Raw genomic sequence first — 23,270 nt, 5'->3', positions numbered from 1 at the left:
TATTTGTTCCAGGGACTGACATAGGGAATGCTGTCTCCACCATGACCCTCCTACAGTGTGCTCCATGGCCTTTGTCATCCTGACCCTTGAAGAAGGAAGCCAAGGCAGGTAACAAATCATGGCAGAGTATTGGCTTGAACTTAGGTTCAGATCCCGATTCACTTTCTAATTGTGGGAACTTGTGACTTGACTTGCCTTCACCTCCTTGCAAAAGAGAATTCATCACACCACATCCCCCCTCCTGTGGTGCCATTCTGTGCACTGGAAGAGGAGACAGGTGTCCGACACCCAGCTTGGAGGCTGACACAGAGGAAGTGCTTCATAAATTGGATCGGTTTTCGGGGTGCCTGGGTGGCCCAGTCGGTTGAGCATCTGACTCTTGATTTTGGCTCAGGTCATGATCTCTTAATGTTGTCAAGAGTCTCTCAGCTGTCTGCACAATACAGTGCAGATTCCTTGGCCAGACCTTCAGGACCCTATACCCTGGGACCTGCTATCCCCAGCCAATACTCTCCAACATACACTCTAGGCTCCAGGCATCTTAAACTCTTGACCTGTCCAGGAATACATAATGCCTTTGCACAAGCTCCTTCTTCTGCCTGGAGCAACCTTCTCCTCCTCTTCCTGTTCAGTTTCCCCTTCCTGCTCAGTTTGGCACACAAAGTCATCCATTCCTTAAGATTGTTCTATTGGTCCTTTCTGTCAGGCCATCTATCTCTAGCCCGAGAGTCCGTGTCTCTGTATCTGGATACCCTCCGTGATGCTTTCACATTCTCCTACAGTATTTTCTCTCTTTCTTTTGGTGGAGGATGGGCTCTTTGAGGCCAGAGATAGTGCCTGTCACATCAGCATTTCCTTTAGCGCGAATTGGGAGCTAGTTGTCTAGTGCTAGTTGGTGCCTCCATTGTACCTGGTACACATGCCTGACTTCACCCTTGTAGCCGTAACCCCCACATCTGTTCATGCGGTGGACTTGAGCTCTGAAACAGGAACCTTTTCTACCTCATGTCAGCATCTTAAGTGTGTATCACCTGGCCACAGTGGGGGGAATGAATGGTTTTTAAGAATGAGTTAATACATTCTGGGTGAATGAATAAGTGACGATCTCTGGATATAGTATCACCCACCTACCCTTCAAATGGGGGGAGAGTGACATTTTAATCTATTTACATTTCAGGTGCATCCAATTAAATGTAGCTCTCGGGAATTACATCTTAGGTGGGGATTAGGTTCCAATATGGCGCATAAGGTAAAAATCAAGCAAATAAAAACCATTCTTGAGAATCTCTCAGGAAGGTACCCTATTGGGAGCAGTATTTCTCAGGTCCAACCTCCTTAGTTTCTCTTCTGCATTGGCAAGGTTAATTTTCTTTAGTGGAGCCCTAGAAATAAATAATTAGCTTGTGTTCCAGGGTCATTCCGCCGAAAATCTGTATCATTAAACTCTAGACCGGGTTGGGAGCCCACAGGGAGGACCTCGAGGGAGGAGGTCATGAGGGCGTACCTGCTGGATGATGACTGGGTGGAGGCTGAGTCTTTGGGGCACAGGTGGTTAGAAAAGGCTCACACTGGGAGATCAAGGTAGACACCAAGATGGAGTCTAAGGGCAAAGACAGAAGCGGGCTAGGGGTCAAGGAGCCAATGCAGGGAGACAGCATGTGTCCTGAGATAAAGGATAGAGAAACGAAGAAGGTGGATTGTAAAATGTCAAAGCAGGTTTCAAAAGCAGAAGCCAGGGGGGCAGGAGGGAAGGTCTGGGTTCTACAAGATGCCACCGTGACAACCCAAGAGGGTGCTCTAGGACGTCAGGCTTGTGTAGCTGCAGTCACCCTCCATGCATGGGCTCCCCTTGCATGGCTCTTTGTGCTGCTGCGCCCTTGGCTCGTTCAAGAAGTGGTGATTCTCAGATTCCACAAAATATTTTAATTGCAAAAGTAAAACTTGTGTTATAAAATTCAAACTTCAATATTGAAGCATATAAAATAAAAATGAAGAGTCTCTCCTACGTCCCTAGTGCCTCCAGTCCTGCTCTCCCAGGGGAACTAACCAGTGTTAACAGATTGGTATATATATATATATATATATATATATATATATATATATCCTTCCATGCATATTTTAAGCACACACACTCAGACACACATTCACACAGTGTTTTTTTTATTATTAAAAAATGCTATTGTTACCTACATTCTGTTATGTGTTATTTTTTTCTCACTCAGTGATATATCGTGGCGGAGTTTTGCATCCCTAACTTTTGCACCCGAAATTGCTCAAAGCGAAGTAAGCCCATTAAGGTATCTGATGCTGGGAGGCTATTAAGACCAGATCTTGATATTCTAAGAAAGCTTTTTTTTCCCATCCTACTCAGTCTGTTAGCCCCAGTGAACTAGAAATTAAAGATTTATGTGGCTAATTATTATTTTTTAAATAAAAACTTAAGGGCAAAGCTTTGCTGGAAATATACATGGTAATTGTGTTTACAGATCATCACCAGTCCTGAACAGCAATTCACGGTATAAAACTCAAGTAATTAGAACAATAAGCCTAGGTTAATTAAAATACTGGGTAACATTTGGGCAAGAATAAAATCCACTTTGGAGATTTTCCAGGTGCACATTCGTTTTGTAGGCACTTAATTCACCCCGGGAGCTGGTGCTGACAAGGTAAGACGTTCGGTGCTAATCAGCACTGGTCCGCCTTTGATCACGCCCTGCACATTTCCCTTCTCTGGCTCCAGGACCAGCTTCAGAGAGCAGGGTCCAGCCACTGGCTCCAGCACTCTGTTGTTTACACCTAATCTTGGGTCCCATTCTTGTGTTATTACCGCCCATGCCACTTGCCTTAATGGTTATAGGCTAGCTAATTAAAGCAATTAATCAAGCCCCCAAGAAGTTTGGATGCTATGTGAAGTTTTTTCTGCCTTTGCCCTCCATCCAGTGCTGGGGGCCCAGTTCCCTTGGAATTCTGTGGTCCCCATGCTAGTCAGAGGATCTGGCATGTTCGAATGGTTCCTCCTGCTGCCTGCAAGGGTTCAGATGAGCTCTGATGGTAGAACTTCAAGGTCATGCCTCTGAAATGCTCTTCTGGGCAACCTCTGCCCCAGGTTGGGTGAGTGGCGCCTCTGCCATTCTTCATCGACCACACTGCATTTATCAATATCCCTTTATGTCTTTGGGCTCCATCTGTCAGACTTGCGTTTTTCGTTTTGTACTTTCAGAGCTTTGTCTAAGACCTGTATACAGGGGACGCCCAATAAAAATCCACACCCCCTAGTTCCTTTCCGCCCAAAGGCTTTTGGCTAAGGAGGATAATTAATTCAACAGATATTTATAAGGACCCCTTTCGGGTTAGGTTCCAATATGGCCCACTGCTGTGGGCACTGTGGGAAATCAGAAATGGTAAGATAGGGCTCTTGCATGCCAGGAGTTTACAAGCTAGTGAAGAGATAAAGCACACTTGCAAATGGCTGTAAGACATGAATCCATTATAGGATCGAAGACCAAAGGAGGTGCCATGGACTTTCTAAGCAAGGGTGCTCCAAAAGGGCTTCACGGAGGAGGTGACATTTTGGCCAGGCTTTTGATTTTTATGAAACTGATTTGGATGCAGAGACGTGTGTGTGTGTGTGTGTGTGTGTGTGTGTGTGTGCCTATATATATAAACTTGTAAGTGGGGCAAGGAGAAGAGACTGAGATGCTTGAAGGAATAAAACTTCCAGCACAAGCAAAGGCACTGGGTTGCATGTACGCAGTCTTGCATTCATCACAGAGATCAAATATTGTTGGGGCAGGAGCTGGCAGCCCAGGTGGTGTCCTGGGTTAGGATGGACCCTCTGCAACACCGTGGGGTAGGTGAATTTCAAGTTCAGCCTTCCCTAGTGGCCTTCATCTTTCCCTTCGAGGGGCATGCCCCTCCTATCTTCCCATTTCCGGAGAGGGTCTTTGGGGTTTTGGGCTTTCCAGATTTCCTTAAATGCCCATTCTCAAGAAGAGATCAAAACTCTCTTTTCCTGTGTGAGTTTGGGTTCCAGGCTACCTATTATAGCCTGGAACTGATTTCACCTACTACAGAGCTGGGAGGGGGATGTGGTACCAGAACAAGGTCCCAATGTGCACTAGGCTTTCTTCTACTTCTATGGAACTGACCAAAGGAGTAGGTTCCCCTCCCTACTGCCCTGCCTCATTTGGTCTACATTTCACGGTCACAAAGTCAAACTGTATTCCAGGGGACAAGATTCCTCAGCTTTTGCTTCTGGTTTTCTTTCTCATTACTTTAATTAATAGAGTAAATAAAGATAGCAGGATGCCTTTCTAAGACTGAATTTGCTTTTCTTTCCCTTCTCTGCTCAGTGAGGGTCTCTGACTATGGTGAGCAAGGTAAGCCAGTGCTGTGGCTCCTGGAGGGGGGCTGTGCAGGGGCACAAGAGGGTAACTTCCCATGTCTCGGGATGGTAGCAGGATAGCCCCAACCATAAACCTGGAGCATGTCTGTGGGAAGGACTGAAACGGCTGATTATTTAAGAAGTACAGTTCGTGCAGCCAGTAGGGATAGTTTTGGACAAGCTCAGCACAGACAGAGTGGCCGCCCCACTCTTCAAGAGTCCACAGTGTCCCACATTAGGGGGAGGAGCAGCTGCCCAGGATTATTTATTGGGCTACAAGGGACCAGCCGATCACAGTACAGACCATCCCAATGTGGACAGGGCAGAGTCTGGGCTTGCCCCGTGTTAATGTGGGATACAGCCCATCCCCTTTCCTGGTCTATGTAAATGCTAGGGATTTGGAAAAACTCTACGGGGGGAGAACTTGAAAACAACAAAACAGACTCAGAATCCTCAAGCAAAATAATCCTTTGTGACCTGGGATGTGGGCCTGGGGCTTTCATGGGGCAGTAAAAAGCAGAGGTCGTAGGGACCGTCACAACACCTGCCCCCAGCCTGGTGTCTGTGAAAGTGTCATGGTACAATCAGAAGCCGGACATCCTCCAGACAGACACTTCCTACTGTCTAACATGGGTTCTCTATAAAATTCACTCGTAAATCTCGAGTCATGCATTTCTCAAAGGAGGAGCTCTGTGGCTGTATTTTCTTGGTAAATGCGATTTTGTTGAGCCATTCATTATTTCAGCCAGTGGGCTTAGAGCAGCCAAGTCTTTCAAGCTTTAAAAGGTCTAATTTTTTATTGGGACAGCTCTTGGTGCGTCATCGTTACAGGCCTAGAGATGGTGCGGGTAGTAAGGGTTTTCCAGGCCGGCCTCAGCCTCCCGTCTCACCTTCCAGTTGGAGAACCTGAGATGGAGGGAAGGTGATGGAACTTCCCGGAGTCAGGGAGTGAGTGAGACAGGGCTGCAGCGGGTGTGAGGGCAGTGTGGAGCCGAGACGGACGATGCTCTGCTGGCGGGTTTTCTCGTAACAAGCACATTGTCGTATCGGCTCATCCTGGCTTTAGAGTTGGCTGGATTCCATATGTAAGTTGCTTTCCCGTGTGGAAGCCTGAAGTCATGCTGTGTCTGTTCTCTGTTTGAGCTCCAAATAGCCGTTTGTATTCTCCTTTCTCTTCTGGCGATGCGTCTTTCATGACGGCTGAAGGTTCGCTGCTCGGAAAATCCTTTCCTGTCACCCCCAAGAGAGCGTGTGGCTCTCTGTACCCAGTGGACTCTTATATGCCTGCCTTGCTCGAGGATGCCATTAAGTGCCTGTCATCCTTACTCTACCTTGAACTCATGATAGGCAGGGCCAGTGGTTGTATTTCTGTGTCCGAGCACCTAGCACATAGTAGGCATAGGTAAATATTAGTTGAATGAATGCATGTGCCATTGTTTTTTTGGGCCTAAGTGTAATATTTTATATTTAATAAATGCATAGTTAATTTCTGTTAAAGAGCTACAAAAACTTAGTCTTGTACATTCTCCACATGTCAGACACGGAGGCAACGATTTTATAAATGCGGAACCTGAGGCCCAGAAAGGGAGTTGACTTATGTAAGGATGCACAGCATTTCCATATCAGAATTAAAACTTGAAAACGGGGCCTCTGTGGAAATACAAAGCACTGCTTATTATTTCTGTGCCACCATTTGGAATATTTATTACTTAGTTGCATGAAAATACATCTTATATTCCTTTGAGCATAAAGAAAGATTAAGGATTATGTTTATTCTTATGATTTTGTGTCTTCCTAACAGAAGTCATTTTGCTTCTTGCTGGAAGTTAGGATCAGAAATGGCCATTTCCCAGTCTTTGAGGAAAGCAGGTCATAATTACTTTCTATCAAGTTTTTGGTAGAAATAATCCCCTCTTACATGGGGACAAGATATCTACTGAACTTTCATTACACATTTTCTTCTCACTGAGTTTACAGTCCCCTTGATGAGAAGCGTGATGCCAGCTTAACTAGAGCATTGAAAATGTGCTGTTCTCTAAGTCATCAGCAGATTGTGGGCACCACGGTTTGGACCAGACATCTCACAGTGTCGGAAGTTAGGGAATAGCAGGAACAGTGGCCAGTATTGGGTCTCAGTCTGCCCAAGATGTCATGGCTCCCCCTTTAGCTGTCTGGAGCCCAGGAAAGACCACCATGGATCCATGATCTGCCTTCTACTTCTAGAGAATGACATATGACAGAGGAGGGACAGGCCCAGAATGAGTCAAGAGCAGGGGCCTGCTTCCGAGGACTTGGGGGTGGAGGAGGTGGGTTGGGCTTTATTTCCATCGCTGCAAGTCTGGATCCTGGACTTCAGATCTTGGGAAATCAGAGCCTGAGCCGGGCTGAAAGTGGGGCGAAGTCAGCTCTGTACGTGGGTGAGAAGTGAGTCTGAATCACCTCACTCTCCCTCCTGAGTGACAGGAGAGAAGCCAGCAGGAAGTAAGATCCAAGTGTTGCCAACATCCAGACAGAGAGTCTTGTCCGCCCAGCCCTGCCCTTGTGGTTTTCAACAAGACTCTTTCCCTTAAGCAACTGGAGCTGTTGGTTTGCAGTTCATGCCAATTCATTGCAGCAAGCCTCTATTAAGTGCCTGCTGTGTGCCTAATTAATCCACTGGGGTGATGCAAGAGAAGTAGAGGTCTTGACCCCTGCTTTCCATAGACTTACCATCTAGTAGAAAGATTCATTCATTCATTCCACACTTTCGGAAAGCCTACCTTATGCTCTATACAGTATTAAGTACTGAAGGCAGTGATGGTTAAGACATAGCACCTCCCGTGAAGCATGCCATGGTCTGATAGACTGATGGGGGAGACAGGTGCCTACAGAATGAGTGAGAAGGGCTGGGAGAACCATCCAGTGGGGCAGAAGCAAAAAGGAGGGGTACCTCGCCCAGCCCAGGCTCAAGTTAGAGGAGGTAATATTTGAATAGCATCATGAAGGATGAGCAAGAGTTAGCGAGTGAGGAAAATAAAATTATGTGTGTACTGCGCAATTTTAGGAGCCAAAATCATCCCCTATTAGTGGGTAAGGGACGGTTTAATGATTCATGGGAATAAAGGACTAGAGCATTTGAAACTGTAACTATCTCTGGCTATACCCACAAATAACTGGAGAATAATTAAAAAAAGAAAAACATAACAAAAAAAAAATAACAGAACTCTCACATGCTGCTGGTAGGAGTGTAAATCGGTACAACTGTTTTTGGAAAACTGGCAGTATTTGCTAACGCTTAACATATGGCTACCCTATGACATAGTCATTTTACTCCCAGGTATATATACCCAACAGAAATGTATGCCTGTGTTTACCAAGAGTCATGCATTAGAAGATTCACAGCAGCGTTATTCCTAATAGCCACAGCCTGGAAAATGTCACAGTGACCATGAATGTAGAATGGATACATAAATGGTGCTCTATCTGTAGAGTAGAGCGCGGTGCCACAGTGAGAATGAATGGCCCACAGCTATTGCAACAATATGGACAAGTCTCATACAAAAGTGTACGTGCCATATGACCGTATTCTTTAAATTTTTTTAAATGTTTTATTTATCTTTGAGACAGAGAGAGGCAGAACATGAGCCGGGGAAGGGCAGAGAGAGAGGGAGACACAGAATCCGAAGCAGGCTCCAGGCTCCGAGCTGTCGGCACAGAGCCCGACGTGGGGCTCGAACTCACAAACTTCGAGATCATGACCTGAGCCGAAGTCAGACGCTCAACCAACTGAGCCACCCAGGTGCTCCTCGTATGACCCTATTCTTACAAAAAAGTACAAAAATAGGCAAACTCATCTATGCTGTTAGGAATGAGGATAGTGGTTATGCTTGGTGGGAGTAGGAACCGGAGACAAGCATGGAAGTGGATGCTTCACTGGGGTCAATGATGCTCTAATTCTTGGCTTGGGCATTGGTCATGCAGAGGTGCCTGCTTCGTGAGAGCTCAGCCAGCTGTACGCTCATGAGAGTGCACGACTTGTGTGTGCACCAGGCTTCAATAAAGAGTTGCAAGCCACCTGTAATGCTGGGAGGGACTGACTGTATGTCAGAGGCTGACTATAAGGGCTGTGGAAAGGTGGAGTTCAGAAAAGGTCCATGGGTCCTTCTGGGTGCCTCTTCTCTCAGAAGAGTGGGTACTTAGAGGAGGCTTGGCATCCTTGTGTTATTGAATCAAGCACTTCATTTTCCCGCAAAGGAGGTCTCTTCTCATCCATTTAGCTTTTGCAACAGAAATTACAGATACTTTAGGAATGGGGCTGTGAACAGAGGAAGGTTTTATTTTTCACATGGTTAAGTCTCTGTCCATTACCAGGGGGTGGCTTGACTCTCTGTGCCTCAATGTACACATCAGGAAAATGGGGTAATAATCTGGGACTGTTGCTCTGAGAGTTGTTGCTGATTCACTTCTAACCCCAGCAGGATGAAGAATGTGAGGAGACCATACAAATTCCGGAGGTCATTGTATTCTGATGCAGGGGGCGTGGCGGCCAGGCGTGCCTTATCTGCTTGAAGATGAACAGAATCAGGATGCCAAGCTTCGTGCCTGCTGCATCCCTAGGAAGCTCTCATCTCAGCATTTTACAGCATCCCCTGACATTTGGCCAACCCCCTGAGCCCACCCTTGTGGTCTCTTCCTCCCATGAAGACAGAAGCCCTGGGACCCAGCAGTGTTCTCAACAGCACACGGGCTGTTTCTCTCTCTTTCCTAGAGAAGAAAGCCAGGGCAGAGGCACGTGAGGCTGACGTTAATTGTTCTCTCAGGCTCCTGGCATGCCTACTGCCCTCCTCACTCCAGATGCCAGGAATGTCACAAGAAAACCACCCTGGAAAGCCATGCGATGTAACCTACCATTGTCCCTGACAGCCCAGGATCCCAGCTTGGCCTAGAGCCACAGCAGAGGGAGAGGAGAGAGAACAAGGGGCTGAATGTAGACTTCATTTCACCTCTGTGCCTGATGCTTTCTTCCGACGTCCTTTTCAGCATTGGGCGACTATATATTGAGTACCTGCCAGGGCCCGGGCACTGGAGATGCTACAGCAAACAAACAAACAAAACTGGACCCTGACTCCATGGAGCTCACATTCCAGTGGGGAAAAGAGCTGTTAAACAGATGTTCACACATATGAATAACAACCGGTTGTGTGATAAATATGGGAAGAAAGAGGACAAGGATATCTGAGAGCGTATAATAAGGCGACCTAGACTGCTCTGGGGTAGTGAGGGGTGGCTCTGGAGAGGACATGACTTTGAAGCCAGCTCCTGAAGGCTAAACAGGTGTTACTGGCTAGAGAACATGCAGGGAAATGTCCTAGGCAGAGGGAATAGCTTGTACAGAGGTCTTTTTTTTTTTTAATTTTTTTTTTTTAACGTTTATTTATTTTTGAGACAGAGAGACGGGGGAGGGGCAGAGAGAGAGGGAGACACAGAATCGGAAGCAGGCTCCAGGCTCTGAGCCATCAGCCCAGAGCCTGATGCGGGGCTCGAACTCACGGGCTGTGAGATGGTGACCTGAGCCGAAGTTGGACGCTGGGCCAACTGAGCCACCCAGGCGCCCCAAGAGGTCTTAAGGCAGGAAGGAGAACGGCATCCAAGGGAGCTAAGAGAAGGTCAAGGTGGCTGAAGTGCGGTGCGTGAGCACAGAGATCAGCCCAAGAGCCAGCTACAGAGGTAGCCAACACTCAGGCCACAGAAGGCCTTGTGGGTTGTGGAAAGCATTTAGAAACTGACTTAAGAGTAATGGGTGTGGCTATTAAAATGTCTTAAGCAAAATAATGATATGTGTCTATTTGTGTTTGTATTTTTTATTTATTTATTTATTTATTTATTTATTTAATGTTTTATTTATTTAATGTTTTATTTATTTTTTGAGAGAGTGAAAGCAAGGGAGGGGCAGAAAGAGAGGGAGACAGGATCTGAAGCGGGCTCTGCGCTGACAGCAGGCAGCCTGATGTGGGGCTTGAACTCACAAATGGCGAGATCATGACCTGAGCCGAAGTGGGATGCTCAACTGACTGAGCCACCCAGCCGCCCCCATTTGTGGTTTTAAAAAGGTTACTCCAGCTTGGGGGTGGGCAGTGGATAGGTAAGGGATGAAAAGGTCCAAGCAAGATGAGTAGGAGGTCATGGCCTTGATCCAGGCAGAGAATACGGCAGATTGGATGAGAAGGGTAGAGGCTGTGACAGCAAACAGTGGAGAGATTAGAGCCACAATTTGGTGACGGAGTGGCTAAGATTTAATGACGGAAGGGACGGGTTAGGGAGACGGAGGTGTTTATTACGTCTGTGCATGATGGGTGTGTACAACTGGGTGGGATGGCTGACATGGGGAAAATGAGGAAAGCAGAAATGTACAGAAAATTCTAAATTCTGTGTTTATCTTAATCCTTGGAGGGGCTCTCCCTCAATAGATAAGAAAGTTGAGATCCAGAGTGGTTAAGAAACTCAGCCAAGGTCACAGAGCAACAAATCATAGCACCCGGGTACTTCATAGCTGATTTCAGAGGCTCGTGTCTCTTAGACACCACATTCCTGCAGCCCATCACAATTTACAGAGCAGTTTCAAATACGTCATCCCATTTTTTAGTTCTACCAGGACAACCCTATAGGGTAGATGAAGCATATGGCATGATACCATTTTTATGGGCAAGGAAATTGAGGGCATTAACTTGAGCAGCGTGTTCGAGCTGTAACTGGTGTGGACAGGATTGGAACTCTGGTCTCTGGGACTCCCAGAGCCTGCTTTTCCCACCGTCAGCCCTCGCTGCTGAGTTCGTAAATGCTGGTGTCAGATCAATTGCTTGGTGGACTAATATTGGGCAATTTTATTTAACCTCCCTGCTCCTTAACTTCCTCACCTGTAAAATGGAGAAAATAATACGTCTCTCGGGCTTGTCACGAGTGTTCCATGAACAGATTGTAACGCATTGAGCGTAGCGCCTCACACAAAGCGTGCGCTCAGTTCTCATTCGACAGGAAGCTGTTACCGAGCATGCACTTGTTGGGCCAGGCACCCCCTGCCCCTTGAGGAAAGGCAGCGGCTCCCACAGCTGCGGAGCGCGCCAAGCTGCTGACCAGCTTTCCCCCAAAGGACATCCTTCCTGTCTCTATCAACCTCCCAGAAGGACTTCGAGTTTCCGTTCTCCCTGCTGGGCTCCCACCGCCACAGACAGCCCATTGCGGAGTCCTGAGAATCCTTCCTCAACGACTCCTTTCTCCTTGCTCTTTCTTTCACCGTCCCCTGCGATGCTCCGATTCAGACTCATTTCCCTTTGCCTGATCCTCCCACGGCAGCTTTCAGCTGCCCTCCCAAGCGCTTGTCCGACGACGTTTGTAATCTCTTGGGTCTTCTCATGGTCTACACAACATCACCACACACCTTCATGGAGAAACCAGGCATCTCTGCAGTCTCCTGACAATCTCTTTTGAACTCATCTCTCAGTGTGATTCAACAGGGACCCTTGTCTCCAATCAAAAAATCCAACCACCATCTCCCAGTGTGTTACTCATAATCCTCTCACCACATTTCTGGTCACATCGTCCCTCAGACCCGGAAAGTCCCCCTCTGTCTTTTCTTCTCCCCTCGCCTTGCTCCCCACTTTTTATTTTTATTTATTTTTATTTTTTATTTAAAAAAAATTTTTTTTTCAACGTTTATTTATTTTTGGGACACAGAGAGACAGAGCATGAACGGGGGAGGGGCAGAGAGAGAGGGAGACACAGAACCGGAAACAGGCTCCAGGCTCTGAGCCATCAGCCCAGAGCCTGACGCGGGGCTCGAACTCCCGGACCGCGAGATCGTGACCTGGCTGAAGTCGGACGCTTAACCGACTGCGCCACCCAGGCGCCCCTGCTCCCCACTTTTTAAATCCACTTTTTAAAAAAGCTTATTTATTTATTTATTTATTTATTTATTTTGAGAAAGACAGAGTACTCAAGCTGGGGAAGGGCAGACAGAGAGGGAGAGAGAGAATTCTGAGAAGGCTCCGCGCTGTGAGCGCAAAGCCTGAGGGGGGGCTGGATCTCCCGAAACATGAGATCACAACCTGAGCCCAAATCAAGAGTCAGATGCTTATCGACTGAGACACCCAGGTGTCTCTCCCCCTTGAGGCTCCACTCAAGTCTCACCTCCTTTGCGAAGCTGCCCCTGATTCTTTAGGCTAGAAATCTCTTCCACGGATCCTCAAGGTGTTGATGGCATTTTCCAGGCCTTGCGGGCTGCAGCCACGACGCCCAGCACAGCACGCAATACACACTATGGTGCCCATCCACCACCACCACCTATGATATCTCTGCTTTTGGTACCCCTGCTCCTATGATCGAGCCACCCGGTCTTCAGTGGGCACACACGATCCTCACTTTCTCCCTGTCCTATCCTTTAGAGAACTCATACATTGCTCTCCCTCAGGATTCCCTCTCAATCACTCTCTTTGGCTCTCTGTTCTCCCCTCCCCATGGAGCAGGAAGAATCAGGCCAAAGAGCTAAAAAAGAAAACCCTTGTCTCCACCTGCTCCCGTCTTCAATACAGTTGTTGTTTCTGAGGTTGTTGCTTTTTTTTTTTTTTTAAATAGAGATTCAGCAAACCCTGTGATACTTTCTGATTGCTATATATACATATATTTATGCATTAAATTAGTCTCCAGGGGATACCCTGCTAAATATAGTAATTACGTGAACCAGAATGTTTTCAAACACCTTTCCCTCCTTGTTATTTTTCCCCTTTCCTGGAGCTGGGGGTGAATGCTGTTGGGAAAGCTGGGTGGAACCTTGCCCTATGGACCAAATGCTTTCCTTATTTAAGAGTACGCTTCTTGAAGAGGCGCAAAAAAGCTCAGAATCCAAGGGGGAATAATGGCGGAGATGCTTAGGTGATGAAGTCAGGACAGCATGCAGTAGTTGATAGAGTCGTGGAGCTTTGAACTCTTCCACCTTCCCTTACCAATGGTATGGCTGTAGGAAAATCCCTTACTCTCTTAGGACCTCAGCTTCCTCATCTGTGAAATGGAGGCATTAAGACTTACTCTGCAGGGTATTTTAGGATCAGGGATACATACATGCACAGTAGATAGTAGGTATTTGTGAAGCGGTGGCCATTAGTGTGATTAGGCTATTAATTCCTCCTTGGCTGAGAAGTTCGTTAGCTGTACGGCTGTGGAGTTAATGGGACTCTCAGCCCACAGTGGATAAGGAAGGCCTAAGATACTGGGTGTAGCATCCAGACCGAGAGTCACAGCACATCAGATCAGGAAGGAATCTTAGAAGTCCTCTGGGGAAAGCTCCCATTCTACAAATGAGAAAATTAAGGCCCAAGTTTCAAAAGTGGCATGGCCAAGGTCAAGAAGGTCATCATTACAGCCTGGTATCTTGATCGGTTGCCCATATAAGTCCCTCACATGGTAGTCAATTATATCTTAGTGGCCACTGCATGACCTCTTTAGAGAGGCTTTTCTTTCGACATACAAACTTGAAACATGAGAATTTGAGTCCAGGCCTTGGCTTTGTCCTTAATAGCTGTCCCTTGACTTTGGACAATACACGTAGCCTCATTCGGCCCCGTTGTTTTCACCTTACCAATGGGCAGCATCATCTTGGCCTTGTAGGTTTGTGAGGATCAGAGGTTTTTGTAAGTCTGTGGGCCTATGCAGAACCACCCAGGCAGGTGATTGTACCTGTCCTCTCCTTCCAGAAGGGAGTTGCCTTCAGTAGGGAGAAGGAGGAACACATCTGGGACAAGGAGGAAAGGTCCTGTCCTCCCACCCTCTATGAGTTAGGCACACATGAGTTCTTGGAGATCCTACCTGTCCCAATGGGAAAGCGGTGGGGTTCTCATCATGGCTCCACACCTGGGTTACGGTGTGGCCTGATATCAGTTACTTTCTCTCTCTCTCTCTCTCCTTAAAACTGTAAAAGGGAAGTGGTTGTAGGACCACACGGTCACTAAGGCCTCATCCGGCTGTGAGCCACGCTCCCCAGCTACTGAAATCAGCATTGCCCATTATGAGGTGAGGAGCTTTATCTCCTCAGGGCTGAAGCATCTAGGTTTGCCCCAGGCTCCTCACTCCACCCTCTTGGGGGGTCCTCTGGGAGGGGCGTCTGGAACTAGACACTGCCCGTCTCCTAATTTTCCCAACTCACTCTGAACTTCTCAGGTGACGGGGCATCTGGCCTCTGGTAGGGCTGAGAGAAGGACGTTGGGCCCAGCATCCCACAGAGTCAGTGATGAGCCAGGATCGTAAGAATCAAGGATGCATGTATTGAGCCAGAGCCTATACATACACAGACACTACCAGAAGGAGACACTCCAGGGGCTCAGCCACCTTAGCTCCATCTTACAGACGAGGAAGCCGTGTCCATGCGATCCCACTCGTTGACCCAACCACAGGGCTTCTAAAGACAGCTAACTCTCCCTGACTCATTTAACCTCTTGACAACACTATTCAAGGGATCACTACTATTATCTTTATCATCCAGGTAAGGAAACTACAGCTCAGAGAGGGTAAGATTAGCTCATTCAGGTCTGCACAGCAGGTAAGAGGGGGAGTCAGAATGTTTAGTGTTTGTTTTGAAAACCTCACTTATTATTTCGTGTTTACTCCTCCAGGTGCTGCCTCAGTTTCTTCTGCATAATTACTTTCTGAGTCACCAGAGGCACTGAACTGAATGACACAGATGAAAGGCACCCATTTTATTTTGCCACCTGTTTTGATCTGCACTCTTGCAAAGGTCTGTACTGACTCACGAGTCAAAGACAGGCCTTTGTTATGTTAAATAGCAGTAATTCATAACCCACATGTTAAAAAAAACTACGAATTTTATTTACGCATTTTCTTTGTACCAGGTAGGGTGGATAGCAGCATCATTTAGTCCTTACGTCAACCTTCTTGTTATCCCTATTCTACAGATGAGCAAGTAAGGGTGAGAAAGACTAGCTGAATGCCCAAAGTCATCCTGCCATCAGGTGACAGAGCCAGGATCAAGCGTGAGTGACCGTCATGTGGTTCTCAACCCAAGCTGTGAATTAGGATCGCGTGGGGAGCTTTTGGAAATTAGGATGTCGTGCCCTCCCCCAGACGAGCCGAGTCAGGATCTCTGGGATGCAGAGGGTAGAGCATCCGTGTCTGGTAAAGCTGACGCTCAGTGAAGGCTCAAAATTGCTGCTTTACTGGCAGAGGATTCTTTCCCACTAGCTGGTCATGCCAAGTGACTAAGTGGTGTCAACTTTCCAGACGCCCCCTGTGGTTATGAGGGTTGCCTCAGCCTTCTTGGTGCCAGAGAGGTAAATACCAGAGCTTCCTGCCACCAGCGCTGCCCCACAGATATAATGCGAGACATTTATGTACTTTCCCATTTTCCAGTAACTCTGCTTTAAAAAATCTGTTTTTGGGGGCTCCCGGGTGGCTCAGTCGGTTGAGTGCCCGACCGGCTCAGGTCATGATCTCACGGTTCATGACTTCGAGTCCCGTGTCGGGTTCTGTGCTGACAGCTTGGAGCCTGAAGCTTGCTTCCGGTTCTGTGTCGCCCTTTCTCTCTGCCCCTCCCCCACACCTCACAAATAAATAAACATAAAAAAAATTTTTTTTAATAAAAATCTGTTCTACTTAATTTTTAAATTTTTTAAAAAATTTTATTTTATTTTTTATTTTGAAAGAGATAGAGAGCAAGCCAGGGAGGGACAGAGAGAGAGGGAGGCAGAATCCCAAGCAGGCTCTGTGTTGTTGGTGCAGAGCCCAATGTGGGGTTTGAACTCACGAACTGTGAGATCATGACCTGAGCCGAAATCAAGAGTCGGATGCTTAACCGACTGGGCCGCCCAGGCGTCCCTCTAGTAACTCTGTTTCAAACGAAAGTGAAAAGAAACGAGTGAAATTGATTGACAAAATCAATGTTTTATCTAACCCTATATATATATATATATATATATATATATTATTGCAACATATAATAAACATAAAAATAATAGATGTTATACATTCTTTTTTCTTTTTGATCAAGTCTTAGAAATCTGTCAGGTATGTTATCCTGACAGCATGTCTCACTTTGGACCAGCCTCATTTCAAGTGCTCGACAACAACAACGTGGTGAAAGTGGCTTTAGAACATTTTCTCTGGCCCTTGCTTCCACCCCCAAGGTCTCAGATTCATACAGGAATTATCACAGTATGCCCAGACAAAGTGTCCCTCATTGGACTTTCACGGACTTCTAGGTACCAATCTATCTCATTACCTGCACACAGTCTCTTCAATCTGAAATAAAAAAATCTCTGCCCTCCCAAACGCCCAACGATCACCCCCATAGCATTAGCTCGTACCTCCGTCCCATCACATAACGACCATTGTTGTGTATGTACGGTGAGAATATTTAAGCTTCACTCTCTTAGTAACCATTCCACCCACTGACTGTTTACGAAGGGTGTAGCCTTGCGCCGAATTCCAGGAAATTCACTTTGGCAAGATGATAGAAGGCCAGCCCTCCTCCCTTCATACTCCTTTCTTGGTTTGTTTCTAAAAAGTGAAATGTCTTGAGAAGTAATTTGATGATACGGATCAGGAGACATAAAAAAAAAAAAAAATATCCATTCCCTTTGACCAAGTAATTTCCTAAGGGAATAATCTGAAAGAGTCGAGAAAGCTTCATGCCTGGAGATGCTTATCGGGGTCTTATTTACGCTATGAAAATAATTGGACACCCCCCAAATGTCCGGCGCTGGTGGGGTGATTACAGAGGCTGAGCCGAGTCTGAAGAGTGGGAAATCATGCAGCCGTTTGAAACACTATCAGAAAGTCATCATAAAGGAGACTTCTTATGGAAAAACACAAAAGGGGAAAAAGTAAGAATCAAAATTGTTTATGCAGGATTGTAAGCATGGAAAAATATCTCAACACAACAAAATAACAGAAAGAGAATACACCAAGGAGCTCAAAGTAGTTTTCTTTGGGTGGTATTATGATGGGCAATTTTTCCCCCTTCCTTTCTCCCACTTATCTGTATTTTTTTGAAACACAGTGAGTACATACTCCTTTCATAATAAAATAGGCTCTGTCATAATAAGTAAACAGAGTTAAGGGGGAAAAAGAAACTTTAAAAAGCAATTAGCAAGTCTTCTGCCTGTTAGAAAAAAAAATCGTTTGGCTACGCCTCTGGGGTCCCGGGGGAGGGGAGGGAGTAGCAAAGGGGATTATGGGTGTGGAGGCTCCACCGTTGCCAGGCAGATTTGCATTTTGCACACTGATGCATCATTTCTGACAATTTGCAAAGTCTTCCTAGGGCCTTGGACTGGGGCTGCCCCTCAAACAAAAAGCCAGTTTGTGAGGAAGACCCCTCTTCAGTGGTGTTGACACAACAAACTCTTTCTTCAGCCTGGAGCTGCAAAATGGACGTATTCAGCGCCCTCAGGAAGAGGCTGGACAAGGAGAGGCTCAGTTGCTCTAAGTCTAAAATTAAGTGTCTGAGAAGAACAACTATTTTCGAATCCCCTGGGCGGCAGCATCTTTCGTCTGAGTTTGAAACCCCGAGGCCTTCTAGAGTCTACGCTTTCCAAAAGGGAGCCTCATAACCTTTATTATAAAGTAAGCTCCGAGGAGGGGCGTTGGCTGAGGCATCTCAGGAGACAGGTGTTAATGTGCCCATTTCATAGACAATGAAACTGAGGCTCAGAGGGTGTGGAGAAAGTCACTACAGGAGTGAGGGGCGCGCCTGGGGTCTAAATTCAGGCCTGCCTGGCTCCGAAGCGGATGTACTTCCATTGTGTGACATCTCTGCCTTCTCTTTTCGGCTCTACTCTGCAGGGGCTAAGAGGGGGAGGGCATGCCTTGGAAGACAGAAAATCGGCTGCTGAGTTGGCCCCCAGTCCTGCCCAGTTAGATTTTCCCATTGCTGGGTTCTCACAGTTTAATGCAAAAAGGGAAAGAGACCCGTCCCCCAACGGCCACGGCCACATAGCCTGTTCCAAACAGACCCCATCGGCAATCAACCCAGCTGGCGCGCAGTCCTCAAAGTTGAGGAAAGGTTTGACCAAAGAGGCCATTCTTATCTGAAGGGAGGATCTTTGGCCCTCCCAAAACGAGGGGAGATGGGCTGTGTTATTTGTAGGGGTTATTTAGAATGCAGGCAACTGTTCCTTCTCCCCACATGAGCAACCCAACCCAAGACCACGGTGGCTCGGGTGGCTCGTGTGTCATCCTCTCCTGACAAGGATTGACAAAGGGTCCTCTGTATTCGGCAGGTGATGGGGGTCGTCTCCCTGTGGGCAGCGGAAGACTGAGGAATAACTCAGGCAAGCTGCACACATGCAGGCTGTCAGGGTGATTCACAGAGTAATTACTGAATAATACAGTGTAAACTATTAGGAGATAATAACAATAAGTCAGGATTGACTCATCGCTTTGAAAACTTGGGGCTGCCAGACCTGCCAGTTATTTGCTCTTTCTCCAAGTCTGTAAAACAGTGTAATCTGAGCCAAGTCTGGCAGCTGGATTCAAAAGAGACAGATCTATTATTCCTTTTTTTTTTTTTTACATTAAACTGTGAGAACCCCAGAAATGGGAAAATATTAATGCAAGCGGTTAGGCTAATATCAGCTCAAGTGTCCAGACAAAATGATAATTGTCAGCCACCTAAAACCGCTAGCTATGGGGTGGGTCCTGAAAGGCAAAAATAAAGCCAGGGCAGAAGGATGGACATGCCTTGTTCTAACGGAAAGGAGAACAAAATCACATAATGAAAGCCAGAATTGCTGGAATGCCTACTATGTGCCAGGTAATTTACACACGTTCCCTTCACGTTCTCACAAATTAGCAGTTGGGAAAGCTTGGTCTCATTTTTGGGTTGAGGAAACTGTGGTTTAGTTTAATCTAAGTAGTGCAGGCGAAGTGACAGAGGTCGAAGGTAGGGGAGATAGGTTTCACACTCATGTATGAGGGGTTTCAAAATCCAGGCATTTTCCACCACTCCGGGCTGTCCCCGGAGCTGTCTGGGTGGGTCAGGGGACGCATAAGCCTGGGTGACATCTGGGAGAACCTATACTCTTTAGGGGCTTCAAAAGAAGAAAAATGCCATGCCCTGTGGCTGCCACCAGGATTGGCCACGTGCATGACAGAAGCAGGTCCAAGCACAAGGGGGTCCCCAGCTGAGGGGCTACAGCCACATGTGCATGAATGTGACAATGTCCAAGCTCAGAATTATTGACCAAATACTCAGGAAGCAACTATGTCACGTTAGGACTTCGGGCCACAAAGATGACGAAGACAGTCCCTACATACAGTTCAGCCTGCCAGCTCCCATCCCCAGACACACAAGTGCTACACAGAAACAGGAGACTCATAGAAGGGGGGGGAACTAAGGCAGAGTTTCCTTTCTAAAAAAAAAAAAAAAAAATTTAATGTTTATTTATTTTTGAGAGAGAGACAGAGCACGAGCAGGGGAGGGGCAGAGAGAGAGGGAGACACAGAATCTGAAGTAGGCTCCAGAAATGCCACGTCAAGCTGAGCCAAGCCATACTGGATGAAGCCTGCAGCAAAAGGAAAAATGATTAGTGCTAAGCCTGTCTTTATTTAAAATGCAGATCTTTTGTTCATCACGAGGTGTTTCTTTTCTGACCTTAATTTTGATTTTTAAAAAGTACTGTATTTAGGGGCACCTGGGTGGCTCAGTCCATTAAGCAGCTGACTCTTGATTTCAGCTCAGGTCATGCTCTCACAGTTCTTGAGATGGAGCCTCGCGTCAGGCCCTCTGCTGTCAGCACAGTCCGCTTTGGATCTTCTGTCCCCCTCTCTCTGCCCCTCCCCTGCTCATTCTCTCTCTCTGTCTCTCTTCCTCACGCTCCCTCTTTCTCTCAATAAATAAACTTGAAAAAATGTATAAGAAGTATTGCATTTAAACCTGCTTTATCTTGAGATTTTTGGCACCCCTTAAGTTTTTGCACCCGGACAAGGGCTTCCTTTCCCCAGTGCCTGGCAGGGGCCTGAAGGAGATGAGCGCCTACTGTATGCTTTACAGAAATCCCTGGTTGGTCCTCACAGGGCTGTGGGGGGGTATCATTCATCCAGCTCTGCAGGTGAGGACTGTGAAGCCCAGAAAGGTTAAGTGAGTTGCTCAAGGCTTGCCAGTGTCTGGAGAGCGATCGGCGTTTCCAGGTTCTGTCTGAGCCTCTCTCTCTCTCTTTGGAGAGCCGGCTGGAGCCTGACTGATTCTACAAAGCCAGGCCTGTTGATTGTGGTGTAACCTGTCACGCACGAGGTAACAGGGCTTCTGTTGGCTGCTACAAAAAGGTACCAGACGGTCAGATTTGTCAGTGTGCTCATGGCACAGAGGAGCCGGAAAGACTCTGAATCTAGACAAATAGCCTTGGTTCTTGAGACAGAAATATTCCTAGAGCAGAGAAGGGTGATTTGTCAGGCTGCCTGGGCCGGATGGAAATGTCTTCCGAGAACATCCAGCTCCCTTTTTAATTTGGGGCTCTTCAAACACCCCACCAGAGCTGGCTTTATGCTCGTGAGTGGTCCTGCCCTCTCAGAGGGGGGCTATGGGAGAGATAAGTGGTCCCAGGGCCCCCGTCAGGCCCTGCCATTGGCACTCTGGTGAGGGAACAGCAACAGAACCCAAAGTGCGTGGACTCTGCAGTCTAGGAGACCTGGGTTCAAACCCTGACTCCACCACTTCATAGAGTAACCATGGCTACCATTTGTTGAGGCCTGCCTAGGCCACTGGTGGCCTCACAGAACCTCATCATGATTCTAACCTCTACGGTTGTGGAAACTGAGGCTCTGAGAGGTGTTGTTGCCCAAGGACATGCAGTGGTTAAGAGCAGAATCCAGATTTTCAACCTAAGGTGGACTGACTCCAAAGTTCTTGCTAGGCTTTCCCCTGGGAAGCGTGGGACCTGGGGCAGAGCCTCAGTTTCTTCCACTGTTCAATGGGGCTAGTGATGCTGTCAGCATTTTTGTGAGGATACAATGAGGTCATGCATTTGGTGAACATCCATCGGGTGACCGTACTGCTCTGGGCCCCCGCTGGCTCTGGAAGCAGGAGGATGAAGACAGGTCTGGCCAAAGGGAACTCACAGGCTACCAGGAGAAGCTGGGAGTAAACAGAGATGGGAGCCTCCCATGAGAGATACGTGGCAGAGGAGAGCTGGGCTGACCGGGAGGAAGGGTGTAAGCGGGTGAGACCCCCAGGGTGGCTTCCTAGAGGAGGTGACATCCAGCTTGGGTTTTGAAGAAAAGGGGGGAAAGGTGATTCCAGGCAGTAGATGCAAATCAGAGGTACAAAGGCCCGCGTGCACGGGCATGGCCAGGGGTGCTGGCGAGAGCATGCATTCCTAGCGGGGGGAATTGTTGCTGATGGTGAAAATCAGTTCTTGGGGAGGAGGGTGAACAATCTTGGATATTTTAACGGTTTGTGGCCTTCCAAAGGGTCACGGTGCACAAACAGATATACAGCATATTTGAGATACTAAAATTTCTCGGGAAGATGAGGAGGAAAAGTCTAAAAAGTCTCTGTAGGCTACAACGTGGATGAACCTGGAGGATACTACGCTAAGTATGCTAGGCATAAAAGATAAATACTGCACGATTCCACTTATGCGAGGCCCCTAGAGTCGTCAAGTTCATACAGAAAGAAAGTACAGTGGTAGTTGCCTGGAGCTGGGGCGTAGGGCCAAGGGGAGTTATTGTTGAATAGGTCAGAGTTTCAGCTCAGCCAAGTGAACAATTCTGGAGATTCGATGTACAACAATGTGAATATACTTAATGTGATTGAACCGTACACTTAGAAACGTTTAAATGGTAAATTTTACATTACCTTTCTTTTCACCACAGTAATTTTTTTTAACGAAAAAAGAGAGCCTCCCTAGGAAAAACGCAGCCATCGACAATACGTGGATGAATGGACGGGGTTATGTTCCAATAAAAAAAACCTTATTTACAAAGTAGAGTGCGTTTGGATTTGGCCTGTGGGCTGCAGTTTGCTGACCCCTGCTATGCACTCAGGGGACCCAATCTGTATTTTAAGAGGCCACTTTGGCCTCTCCATTTGGATCGGAGAGAGTGTGAGATCGTGACCTGAGCCGAAGTCGGACGTTCAACCAACAAAGCCACCCAGGTGCCCCTTAATTAAGAACTTTCTGAACGTTCTAGATAAGGTGAGTAGGGCACGAATAATTATCAGCATCCCTAGCTTGCATCTGAAGAGACCAAACTCTGGCAGATTAAGAAATTGGCCCCTGACAGGGGTCCTTCCCACCCCCAGCACAGTGCCTAGCCCTCGAGGTGGGCCCCTTTCCTTTCCCTATGCCAGGCAGGCAGTGTCCTTTTTTTTTTTTTAAATGCTTAATTTACTTATTTTGAGAGAGAGAGGGAGGGAGAGAGAGAAAGAGAGATAGCATGATCTGGGGTCTGGGGGTGGGGGCGGAGGCAGAGAGAGGGAGAGAGGGAGAGAGAGAATCCCAAACAGGCTCCATGCTGTCAGCGCAGAGCCTGACTCGGGGTCCGATCTCACAAACCGTGAGATCATGACCTGAGCCGAAACCAAGAGTCAGACACTTAACCAACCGAGCCACCCAGGTGTGCCAGAGGCAGGGTCTTCTGAGTGGGGGGGGGGGGGGGGAGGATAAAGCTGCCTCTCTTTTTGACCGTGTGCACACCCAGGGCTGTGATGGCTCCAGACCCTGACACCCTGGGAAGGGAAGAGATATACCTCTTTGACACCATCTTAGCCACAGCGAGAAGAGTCAGAACCAGATCTGGCAGTGGTGACAATCAGAGAGCTATCTGATATTCCTCTGTAGGTCATTTGTTAGCAAAATCTGCCTGCTCTGGGGGGGGGGGGGGGGGGGGGGGGGGGGGGGGGGGGGGG

General features: G+C 47.4%; 1 protein-coding gene and 1 long non-coding RNA gene across 3 annotated transcripts in view; one reads left to right on the top strand and one right to left on the bottom strand.

Annotated features, from left to right (window-relative positions):
* Nucleotides 1–23,270, bottom strand: part of ASIC2 (acid sensing ion channel subunit 2) — a 1,013,351-nt gene that overhangs the window by 294,109 nt on the left and 695,972 nt on the right. The window lies entirely within an intron of this gene.
* The window catches only part of LOC121017133 (uncharacterized), an 11,613-nt gene continuing 2,822 nt past the window's right edge, over nucleotides 14,480–23,270 (top strand). For both annotated transcript variants that reach the window (XR_005784635.1, XR_005784634.1), the window contains exons 1-3: nucleotides 14,480–14,891; nucleotides 15,022–15,143; nucleotides 15,322–15,399. This is a non-coding gene — a long non-coding RNA (uncharacterized LOC121017133). The remainder of the gene's footprint in view (nucleotides 14,892–15,021; nucleotides 15,144–15,321; nucleotides 15,400–23,270) is intronic.

The sequence above is a fragment of the Herpailurus yagouaroundi genome, unplaced genomic scaffold (genome assembly GCF_014898765.1).
Source record: "Herpailurus yagouaroundi ecotype Mexico unplaced genomic scaffold, PumYag 215, whole genome shotgun sequence".
Lineage (NCBI taxonomy): Eukaryota > Metazoa > Chordata > Mammalia > Carnivora > Felidae > Herpailurus > Herpailurus yagouaroundi.
This window is presented reverse-complemented; position numbering and strand designations above follow the sequence as displayed.